General features: G+C 51.8%; 1 protein-coding gene across 1 annotated transcript in view; it reads right to left on the reverse strand.

The window, feature by feature from the left end:
* The window catches only part of LOC144821698 (uncharacterized), a 164,633-nt gene extending 154,372 nt beyond the window's left edge, over positions 1-10,261 (reverse strand). Inside the window, exon 1 of the mRNA XM_078678916.1 lies at positions 10,193-10,261. The gene's annotated coding sequence lies outside the window, so the exon portion shown is untranslated. The remainder of the gene's footprint in view (positions 1-10,192) is intronic.
* Positions 10,262-12,055: the final 1,794 nt, after the last annotated feature.

A 12,055-nucleotide genomic window follows, 5' to 3' on the forward strand; every position in this document is an offset into this window, starting at 1 on the left:
ACAGATCATGACTAACTCGTATAGGAGGGGCAGCGGTCACCCCGCCTCGTCAGGCCATCAAGTGCCAGGGTGCTGTGGGTTAGCGGCGGTCCAGATAAAACTGCTCGCAAATACCAAAGAGGATGTTAGCCAAGAGATGTCTGGCAATGTTAGCAAATTGGGCAGGGAAGTTGACTATGCGGGCAGCTGAAAATTCAGCTGAAGTCTCAGCTTAGACAGTCTGGTGAGGCGGGGCGCCCTCCGTGGGTAACCGGGACACATTCACAGCATCTAAACTGTAAGTACTTGCTTGAGGGACTTCGATACTGGAGCCTAGATCTGGATTCACCCGGGAGTTTGGTGATTAACGCGCGTTCATGTTTTTTCAGGTTCTTGTAACCTGAGTGTAATTTGGATGATTTCGTCTCCGTGAGTAAAACGCACATTTATTTCACGTTCGTGGGGCACGTGGATCATTATTCTTTATATTTCTTTAACCGTATGGTTGGTGGATTTCGGTGGCGTGTTGTGTTTACTGCACTACACTTCGGTGTCTTTTAACAGTTTCACTTCCAGTGGTATTTACTTATCTTCTGACCGATTATTCTCGAATGATGTACATTTATCTTTAAGTTTGCACAAGAGGTTGTGTTCCTAACATGATGGCATATGTTCTTTCATAACACCATTGTTTTTGTGAAACCTGGCGTTTTGGTACACTATTCAGTGACAGATTGATGTCTTTTTTATTTTATAGAGCATACCCCTGAGGAAGGGCTAATCTTCAGCCCGAAATGCATTGGGACTGCTAATGTTGGATGACTTATTGTTGGAATATGTCTATATCATACATCAAGTACTCATGAACTGAATGAGTCTTTGGATTAAAAGCAAAAGAAAACTGCGAACATTGTGAAGATTACCTTATTATGAACTGTGCTTAAACATTTAGACTTTTTAGTAATTTGAACGCTGTGCACCGGAGAGTCTTCTACCGTGTTGTGGAAGCTGTGTAGTAGTCTTATCAGTGCAGACATTATTGGTGAACTTTCCAGAGAGACTTGCGCGTCGAAGCAAACTTCATCTGGTACTATACGTTGCTGGAATGCCTAGAAGCCCACAGGGGTATATGTTTTTTTTACAATGTTTCCCTTCCTATGATTTTTGTAGGACGGTGAGTCCCCATGAGCCACATGCCAGGGCGAGTCGAGGCGTGTTCCCCCACATCAGCGGGGAAGCTTCTCTTTTGGTTTCCAGACGCTGGGCTTCAGCTTTATTTTAACTTTCTCTCAATCATGTGTACCAATGATTAAAGTTACTTTGCATATATTAGATAGACGGGATACTGTGAGATTTCTCTGACTGGTCCCTGGAATTATCTAGCTTCAGAGCTTGAATCTACTGCAACTGCTCAACGTTTGACCGAGCTATTCCAAAACCTAATTTGTTCTTTTTATGTATGTATTGCTACAGGTACCACCAGTGAATCCACTATTTTATAACGAATTAACAGGATCACCGGATAGTTTTGTTTATTTGATATTCTTACACACTTTGTTTCACTACTGTTTTGATACACACATTTGAGCAGCAGCACTTACAAGTAGGTCCCGAAGAACATAAAAGAATTCGGGTAACCCAATAAACCCTTGTAGGCTTGGGCAATATAAAATATAAGGTATAGGGTGTCTACAAGGGATTTTGTTTGAATACTACTTGGCTTATTTGTTAGCATTAGTCATGGAGTTAGTTGTCGACAATCTAACTCAAATGTAACCATGGGATGACTGAAATGAAACTTACACAGGACAACGAAGAAGCACACAGAGAATCCTACTTATATGAAAATATATTGAATTTTATATTTAAGAGATCAATTTGAGGGGATACATCAAATAGTTAACTATAAGCAAAAAAGTCATGAACAGATGTTAAAACAAATCAGCAAATCAGTTCATAACTATACATCAACTCCTGTAAATTAAAGGAATGACTAAGACCAATTGAACTCAAAAGTCACTCTTAGACACATAAATTGCTTGAGAGATGATGTGGAGGTCGACGTTTCGGTCTCTGTTGCAGTAGTCTATAAGACCATCATCAGGACAATATATATGTTGCAGAGGAAGCCCCTTAGCTGTATGTAATACAGATGAACTAGCTAAGATCAGATAGCTAGAAAATGTGGTAGAAAGACCACCGCAATCTGAAGCACATTCGCAGAAAGCGTTGTAATAATTCAATTCGGCACATCAGCAACAATGCAGGAGAGCTCTTCGGATCAAACAACGGTCCGTATTGATCGTTCACTTTATCAGCACACCGTCCAAAATCCGGCAACCAGCAGAGTTCATCTGTATTACATACAGCTAAGGGGCTTACTCTGCAACATAGCGGGGAGAATTCGTTTTTGGAACTAAAACCCTCACACACCCAGCAAGCTAGGTGTCATGCTTCATCATTAGTTGGTTCTGGGTTCTGCTCCTCGTCAGACCAAAGTACACGGCGTTTGCTGATGTTGACGATTCATTTTTCCGAAACGCTGTGTATAGATAACTTTATATAAGCAACCATTTCGTGTACTTTGGTCTCCATATATTGGACCTACTACTCACATTTCAGATGCTCTAATAGAAGATACCCAGTCCAGCAAACTCACTTGGTGACTCTCCTGACTCGCTCAGAAGAGGCCGCTCCCCCACGTTCCCAAGGCTTGGGGATCTGAGATACCTGAGCGTTCTGAAGCAGATTTGCGGTATCGTAGCGCCTGCCAGCTGACTCTGACCACCGCATCTGCGCTCCACTCGCTCTGCTGCCTCTCATTGAGCTATTTCACCCCCGCATTGCTGCCGCTGCCTGCTTTGTGCAATTTGCATATGTAGCGCTGCTTATTTCAATCTGCGCATTGTTCTGTTATCATTGTTCTATTTTCAAGTATTTCTGCTCGATTGTGCCTCTGATTGTGCCCCAGTCTCGCCCAGTTTCGCTTTCGAACTGGTGCAGCCATTTTGTTGTTTGTTGTGTTTCTCAGCCCGTAGCTCCACCCCGCTCCCGCCTCCCAGCTGATCCCCCTCCCACAGATACTTGCTCACCAGCACCTCCATCCCCGCGCTGTGACTCTCCTGACTCGCTCAGAAGAGGCCGCTCCCCCACGTTCCCAAGGCTTGGGGATCTGAGATACCTGAGCGCTCTGAAGCAGATTTGCGTTATCGTAGCGCCTGCCAGCTGACTCTGACCACCGCATCTGCGCTCCGCTCGCTCTTCTGCCTCTCATTGCGCTATTTCACCCCCGCATTGCTGCCGCTGCCTGCTTTGTGCAATTTGCATATGTAGCGCTGCTTATTTCAATCTGCGCATTGTCCTGTTATCATTGTTCTATTTTCAAGTATTTCTGCTCGATTGTGCCTCTGATTGTGCCCCAGTCTCGCCCAGTTTCGCTTTCGAACTGGTGCAGCCATTTTGTTGTTTGTTGTGTTTCTCAGCCCGTAGCTCCACCCCGCTCCAGCCTCCCAGCTGACCCCCCTCACCCCTCCCCCTCCACTATCCACATATGACCGATGCCCCCGCGCGCAGCGGTCACGCGTAGCGGGTGCGCCAAAGGTAAGCCCGTCTACGCTCGTCCGCACCTGGACCGTGCCCAACGCCAGACCCCCTGGCTCTCGCAAAACCCACTCCACCCGCACTACGTACGATGCTGCTGCCCTCTTTGCCCTTAACCCCGGCCGCAAATCACAATGCTGCACGGCCACCCCAGGGCTCACCCATGGACCCTTTGCCTGCCACTCCTGCAAATTCGCCTGCGTCAGGAACCAAACCAAACCCACAAACTCCAAACACAGCTCCCACTCTAACCACCTGAAGTGCATCTTGCTGAACACCCGATCGGTCCACAGACACGCCACTGAACTCTGGGACCTACTCGACACCACATCGCCGGACGTCGCCTTCCTTACAGAAACTTGGATGAATGCCTCATCAGCGCCCGACATCGCCATAGCCATCCCAGACGCTTACAAGATCATCCGAAAAGACTGCACCAACCAAACAGGAGGAGGCATTGCCATAGGCCATAAGAACACCATCCGAATCACGACCAACTCCGACGTTATTCTCGCAACCGCCGAACACCTTCACTTCCAGATCCACACCGACCCCAGGACCACTCTTAGAGGCACCCTCATCTACAGACCACCAGGAACCCGCACACATTTCAACGAAGACATCACTGACTTCATCAGCACACACGCCCTCTCCTCCGAGGACTACATTCTACTGGGAGACCTAAACTTTCACCTGGAAAAGAAAAATGACAGCAACACCGCCACCCTTCTGGACAACATGGCCAATCTCGGGCTCAAACAACTTGTTGACACCGCCACCCACCTTGCCGGACACACGCTCGACCCTATCTTCACCTCCAGCAATCACATCTCATTCGATCACACCTCAACTCTCCATTGGACAGGCCACAGCTGCGTTCACTTCAGCTACAAAAAGACCACGACCCACAACCCCGCACAACCTATTCCCAGAAGAAATTGGAACAAAATCACCACCGACCAACTCCTCACGTCACTTAACCAAAACCCCCCTGCCACATCATCGGACCCAAACCAAGCTGCCACCAATCTCACACACTGGATCACCCTCAACGCTGACGAATTAGCACCCTTGAAAAACCACCAGACCAGACAGGGTTACAAAAAGGCCCCATGGTTCAACGATGACCTCAAGAAATCCAAGAAGTTATGTCGTACTTTCGAGAAAAAATGGAGAAAAAACCCAACCACTGACAACATGGCCACCCTCAAGGACGCCACCCGCAAACACCACCAGTTGATCCGATCCACCAAGAAATCAGCATTCAAGGATCGACTCGACAACAACACCAACAACAGTAAAGAATTATTCAACATCGTTAGAGAATTTACCAACCCCACTGCCGGCACCAACGACATCACTCCCTCACAAGACCTCTGCGACTCTCTATCCGCTTTCTTCCATAACAAAATCGCCGACATTCATAACAGCTTTGGAAACCTGTCCGAAGAACAACCCATTCCACCCACCTCCGAACCTAAACAGCACTCTCACAACCGCTGCACCTGGAAACCAATCTCGACGGTAGACACCATCCGCCTAATGAACTCCGTCCACTCAGGATCGCCAACCGACCCATGTCCCCACCCCATTTTCAACAAAGCAGACTCCATCATCGCACCCCATCTTCGTGATGTCATCAACTGCTCCTTCAACTCCGCTACCTTCCCAGAAAGCTGGAAACATGCCGAACTCACTGCCCTGCTGAAGAAACCCACAGCGGGCCCATCCGAACTTAAGAACTACCGCCCCATCTCACTCCTCCCCTTCCCGGCCAAAGTCATTGAGAAAGCCGTCAATAGTCAGCTTGCCACCTTCCTTGAATCCAACAATTCACTTGACCCCTCACAGTCCGGCTTCCGAGCCAAACACAGCACCGAAACCGCCCTCATCGTTGCTACAGACGACATCCGAACACTACTGGACAACGGAGAAACAGTTGCCCTCATCCTACTTGACCTCTCCGCCGCCTTCGACACAGTCTGTCACAGCACCCTCATACAACGCCTGAGCAACGTCGGAATTCAAGGAAAAGCGCTGGACTGGATCATCTCGTTCCTCGCCGGAAGAACCCAGAGAGTCCGCCTCCCCCCATTCAAATCAGAGGCAACCGAAGTCATCTGAGGCGTACCACAAGGATCCTCACTCAGTCCCACCCTCTTCAACGTGTACATGAGTCCCCTCGCGAGACAACACAACCTCAACATCATCTCCTATGCTGACGACACCCAATTGATCCTCTCCCTCACCAAAGACCCTAACACCGCCAAAAACCAATCTTCACGAAGGAATGAAAGAAGTAGCCGAATGGATGAAGAACAGTCGTCTAAAACTTAACTCGGACAAAACGGAAGTCCTCATGCTAGGATCATCCCCCTCTGCATGGGACAACTCATGGTGGCCAGCGGCTCTGGGCACAGCACCCATACCCACAAATCACGCACGTAACCTGGGCTTCATCCTAGACTCCTCCCTATCGATGACCAGACAAGTCAACGCCGTTTCATCATCTTGCTTCAACATCCTACGCATGCTCAAAAAACTCTTCAGCTGGATCCCCACCGATACTAGAAAGACAGTCACCCACGCACTAGTTACTAGCCGACTAGATTATGGAAACACCCTCTACGCCGGAACCACAGCCAAACTACAGAAAAAACTCCAACGCATCCAAAACGCCTCAGCCAGACTCATACTGGACATCCCCCGTCAAGCTCACATTTCCGGTCACCTGAAAGATCTCCACTGGCTACCCATCAATAAAAGAATAACGTTCCGTCTCCTAACCCACGCACACAAGGCCCTCTACGACCTAGGACCCGAATCCCTCAGCAAACGACTATCCTTCTACACACCCACCCGCCAACTTCGCTCATCCAATCAAGCCCTCGCCACTATCCCGCGCATCAATAGATCCACCATGGGAGGAAGATCTTTCTCCTACTTAGCGGCCAAGACCTGGAATTCTCTCCCCACTCACCTCCGCCTCACACATAACCACCTCTCCTTCAGAAAGCAGCTAAAAACCTGGCTATTCGATAAATAACGCTCCAACCCTCACTCAAGCGCCTTGAGACCCTCTGGGTGAGTAGTGCGCTATACAAATTACTGAACTTGAACTTGAACTTGGTATCCAAGTCTTCTTAGTGCACTTTTGGCTCGATCATTCTTGGCAGCACTGCTAAGGGGCAACTTTTGTGCAAAAATATTAGTCCTGATGATGGTCTTATAGACAACAGCACCCAAGACCGAAACGTTGACCAAATCATCATCTCAAAAGTTAAACATTGCTTCAAGAGTATACCTTTGTTCATGAATGGACTCGGTTACATTGTTCTAAAGAAAGGAGTTGCTGAACTATTATGTACTGATCTTTTGATACAAGCATATATCTGTCCATAACTTGTTTTGCTCACATTTATTTGTGTCTGATTTCCCCGCGATATAAATCCTTTGATTAACTCAAAATAAATACCTTTTCAGATATAAGTATTTTTCCGTGTGCTTCTTTTATTCTTGTGCTTTTATCATTGAATGTTTTCCTCATTGAAAGAAATTGTACCGTTATCCTATGGTTACGTTTGAGTTAGATTCCTGAGAACTAACTTTATTGACTGATGCCAGTAAATCAATTCAACTAAGTTAAAAAACTAAATCCCTTGTAGCTTTTCCTTACTTTGAATTATTATATTTGCAGCTGTTAAATAACCTTTGAGAGATTTTTAATGTTTCAAATTTCACAAGGTGCAGATTGGAAACTTTAAACATGCCTATTTCACAGTGGAGTTCTCTGCTAAATCAGTTTACATTGATTTAAGACTGAAAAGGAATGATTACGCGTAAAACAAAGTGCAGCAATAATGCCGCTAAATTTCCATTTTTGTGCTGATATATTTGAAAATCTATGCCGCAATATCCTGGGGGGTCTGAGCAGTGTAGCGTGCACAGATTCCTAATAGCTTAGCAAACAGCAATATAGTGTGCAGTTTAACTCTGTAAACAACCCTCCTAGTGTAGCAAAAAGTAATGCAGTGTGCAGTTTTAAAAAGTAGCATGCTCACATCTTTCATAAAGTAGTAATAACAAGTGCAGTGTGCACAGATTTCTCATAGTGCTAAAAGATCCACTGCAGTACACACAGATTTCGTACAGAGCAGAAACCTGTGCTCAGATTTCTGACTGAAGTAAGATGCAGTGCAGTGCACAGATCGCCTCTTTAACACAAATGATGCTCACAAACACCCCCAGGGCGAAAGGAAAGCCCCCCCCAGTGGCCCCCGGATAGAAGAGCCCAGCTCAGCCCCCAGTGGCCCCCAGATAGAAGAGCCCAGCTCAGCCCCAGGGCCCCCAGATTGAAGAGCCCAGCTCATCCCCAGGGCCCCTGGATAGAAGAGCCCAGCTCAGCCCCAGGGCCCCCGGATAGAAGAGCCCAGTTCAGCCCCAGATAGAAGAGCCCAGCTCAGCCCCAGAGCCCCCGGATAGAAGAGCCCAGCTCAGCTCCCAGATAAAAGAGCCCAGCTAAGCCCCAGGGCCCCCGGATAAAAGAGCCCAGCTCTGACCCAGGTGCCCCGGATAGAAGAGCCCTGCTCAGCCCCAAGGCCCCTGGATAGAAGAGCCCAGCTCAGCCCAAGGGCCCCCCCAGATAGAAGAGGCCTGCTCAGCCCCCAGTGGCCCCCGCATAGAAGAGCCCAGCTAAGCCCCAGGGCCCCGGATTGAAGAGCCCAGCTCATCCCCCAGTGGTTCCCGGATAATAGAGCCCAGCTAAGCCCCAGGGCCCCCGGATTAAAGAGCCCAGCTCAGCCCCCAGTGGCCCCCGGATAGAAGAGCCCAGCTCAGCCCCCAGTGGACCCCGGATAGAAGAGCCCAGCTCAGGCCCAGGGCCCCCGGATAGAAGAACCCAGCTCAGCCCCAGGGGCCCCGGATAGAAGAGCCCAGCTCAGCCCCAGGGCCCCTGGATAGAAGAGCCCAGCTCAGCCCCAGGGCCCCCGGATAGAAGAGCATAGCTCAGCCCCAGGGGCCCCGGATAGAAGAGCATAGCTCAGCCCCAGGGGCCCCGGATAGAAGAGTCCAGCTCAGCCCCAGGGGCCCCCGGATAGAAGAGCCCAGCTCAGGCCCAGGGCCCCCGGATAGAAGAACCCAGCTCAGCCCCAGGGGCCCCGGATAGAAGAGCCCAGCTCAGCCCCAGGGGCCCCAGATAGAAGAGCCCAGCTCAGCCCCAGGGCCCCTGGATAGAAGAGCCCAGCTCAGCCCCAGGGCCCCCGGATAGAAGAGCATAGCTCAGCCCCAGGGGCCCCGGATAGAAGAGTCCAGCTCAGCCCCAGGGGCCCCCGGATAGAAGAGCCCAGCTCAGCCCCAGGGGCCCCGGATAGAAGAGCCCAGCTCAGCCCCAGGGGCCCCAGATAGAAGAGCCCAGCTCACCGCAGGGTCCGCAGATAGAAGAGCCCAGCTCAGCCCCAGGGCCCCCGGATATAACAGCCCAGCTCAGCCCCAGGGGCCCCCGGATAGAAGAGCCCAGCTTAGCCCCAGGGGCCCCGGATAGAAGAGCCCAGCTCAGCCCCAGGGGCTCCGGATAGAAGAGCCCACCTGAACCCCAAAGGCCCCTGGATAGGAGAGCCCAGCTCAGCCCCAGGGGCCCCCGATAGAAGAGCCAAACTGAGACCCAGAGGCCCCCAAATAAAAGAGCCCAGCTCAGCCCCAGGGGCCCCGGATAGAAGAGCCCAGCTCAGCCCCAGGGGCCCCGGATAGAAGGGCCCAGCTCAGTCCCAGGGCCCCCCGGATAGAAGAGCCCAGCTCAGCCCCAGAGGTCCCCGAATAGAAGAGCCCAGCTCAGCCCCAGGGGCCCCGGATAGAAGAGTCCAGCTCAGCCACAGGGGCCCCCGGATAGAAGGGCCCAGCTCAGTCCCAGGGCCCCCCGGATAGAAGAGCCCAGCTCAGCCCCAGGGGCCCCAGATAGAAGAGCCCAGCTCAGCCCCAGGTCCCCCGGATAGAAGAGCCCAGCTCAGCCCAGCTCAGCTCCCGTGGCCCCCGGATAGAAGAGCCCAGCTCAGCCCCAGGACCCAAGGATAGAAGAGCCAAGCTCAGCCTCAGGGGCCCCGGATAGAAGAGCCCAGCTCAGCCCAGCTCAGCTCCCGTGGCCCCCGGATAGAAGAGCCCAGATCAGCCCCAGGACCCCTGGATAGAAGAGCCCAGCGCAGCCTCAGGGGCCCCCGGATAGAAGAGCCCAGCTCAGCCCAGCTCAGCTCCCGTGGCCCCTGGATAGAAGAGCCCAGCTCAGCCCCAGGACCCCTGGATAGAAGAGCCCAGCTCAGCCTCAGGGGCCCCGGATAGAAGAGCCCAGCTCAGCCCCCAGTGGCCCCCGGATAGAAGAGCCCAGCTCAGCCTCAGGGCCCCGGATAGAAGAGCACAGCTAATCCCCAGGGTCCCAGATAGAAGAGCCCATCTGAGCCCCAGGGGCCCGGATAGAAAAGCCCAGCTCAGCCCCCAGCTAAAAGAGCCCAGCTCAGCCTCAGGGGCCCCCGGATAGAAGAGCTCAGCCCGGCTCCTGCAAAGATTCCCTCCAGGATTATTCAGTCTATTTCTACAAACACAGCAGAAGGTGCTGACAATCTCCTACCTGAGCAGAGACCTGTGCAGACGTGTCCAGGCTCTCGCCTCCCCCTGGGGGGCCGTGGGGGGGGGGGGCAGATCTGGGGTCTGAAGGGGGCAGGGGTAGATCTGGGGTCTGAGGGGGGGTCTGAAGATGGAGGTAACTGCCCACCAGACAGGGCTCCTTCCTCCTCTGCAGCAGTCTGCACACACCAGGAGAGAAAGGAAGTGATGTTCTCACCGCTGCTGGTGCTGTCTCTGCCGCCGCTGAACCGGAAGAGGAAACCCTTCTCCCTTCCATCCCATGTGCAGCTCATGTGGTTTCATCAGCAGGCGAGGAGTGCCCTCTGGTGGCCGCTGACGGAACCGCCGCCTCCAGGCTCCAGCAGGGAAACAAGCATTGGCGCCTGCAAAGACACAGACATGGCACGGCACTCACAGTCCCTGACAGGGTCTCCTATGGGAAACAAGCATTGGCGCCTGCAAAGACACAGACATGGCACGGCACTCACAGTCCATGACAGGGTCTCGTATGGGAAACAAGCATTGGCGCCTGCAAAGACACAGACATGGCACGGCACTCACAGTCCATGACAGGGTCTCATATGGGAAACAAGCATTGGCGCCTGTAAAGACACAGACATGACACGGCACTCACAGTCCATGACAGGGTCTCGTATGGGAAATAAGCATTGGCACCTGCAAGGACACAGACATGGCACGGCACTCACAGTCCATGACAGGGTCTCGTATGGGAAACAAGCATTGGCACCTGTAAAGACACAGACATGACACGGCACTCACAGTCCCTGACCGGGTCTCGTATGGGAAACAAGCATTGGCGCCTGTAAAGACACAGACATGGCACGTCACTCACAGTCCATGACAGGGTCTCGTATGGGAAACAAGCATTGGCGCCTGTAAAGACACAGACATGGCACGGCACTCACAGTCCTTGACAGGGTCTCGTATGGGAAACAAGCATTGGCGCCTGTAAAGACACAGACATGGCACGGCACTCACAGTCCTTGACAGGGTCTCGTATGGGAAACAAGCATTGGCGCCTGTAAAGACACAGACATGGCACGGCACTCACAGTCCATGACAGGGTCTCGTATGGGAAACAAGCATTGGCGCCTGTAAACATGGCACGGCACTCATAGTCCATGACAGGGTCTCGTATGGGAAACAAGCATTGGTGCCGGCAAAGACACAGACATGACACGGCACTCACAATCCATGACAGGGTCTCGTATGGGAAACAAGCATTGGCGCCGGCAAAGACACAGACATGGCACGGCACTCACAGTCCATGACAGGATCTCGTATGGGAAACAAGCATTGGCGCCTGCAAAGACACAGACATGGCACGGCACTCACAGTCGATGACAGGGTCTCGTATGGGAAACAAGCATTGGCGCCTGTAAAGACACAGACATGGCACGGCACTCACAGTCCATGACAGGGTCTCGTATGGGAAACAAGCATTGGCACCTGCAAAGACACAGACATGGCACGGCACTCACAGTCCATGACAGGATCTCGTATGGGAAACAAGCATTGGCGCCGGCAAAGACACAGACATGGCACGGCACTCACAGTCCATGACAGGGTCTCGTATGGGAAACAAGCATTGGCCCCGGCAAAGACACAGACATGGGACGACACACACAGTCCATGACAGGGTCTCGTATGGGAAACAAGCATAGGCGCCGGTAAAGACACAGACATGGCACGGCACTCACAGTCCATGACAGGGTTTCGTATGGGAAACAAGCATTGGCGCCTGTAAAGACACAGACATGGCACGGTGGTCACAGTCCATGACAGGGTCTCGTATGGGAAACAAGCATTGGCGCCTGTAAAGACACAGACATGGCACGGCACTTAC

The sequence above is a fragment of the Lissotriton helveticus genome, chromosome 2_2, assembly GCF_964261635.1.
Source record: "Lissotriton helveticus chromosome 2_2, aLisHel1.1, whole genome shotgun sequence".
Taxonomy (NCBI): domain Eukaryota; kingdom Metazoa; phylum Chordata; class Amphibia; order Caudata; family Salamandridae; genus Lissotriton; species Lissotriton helveticus.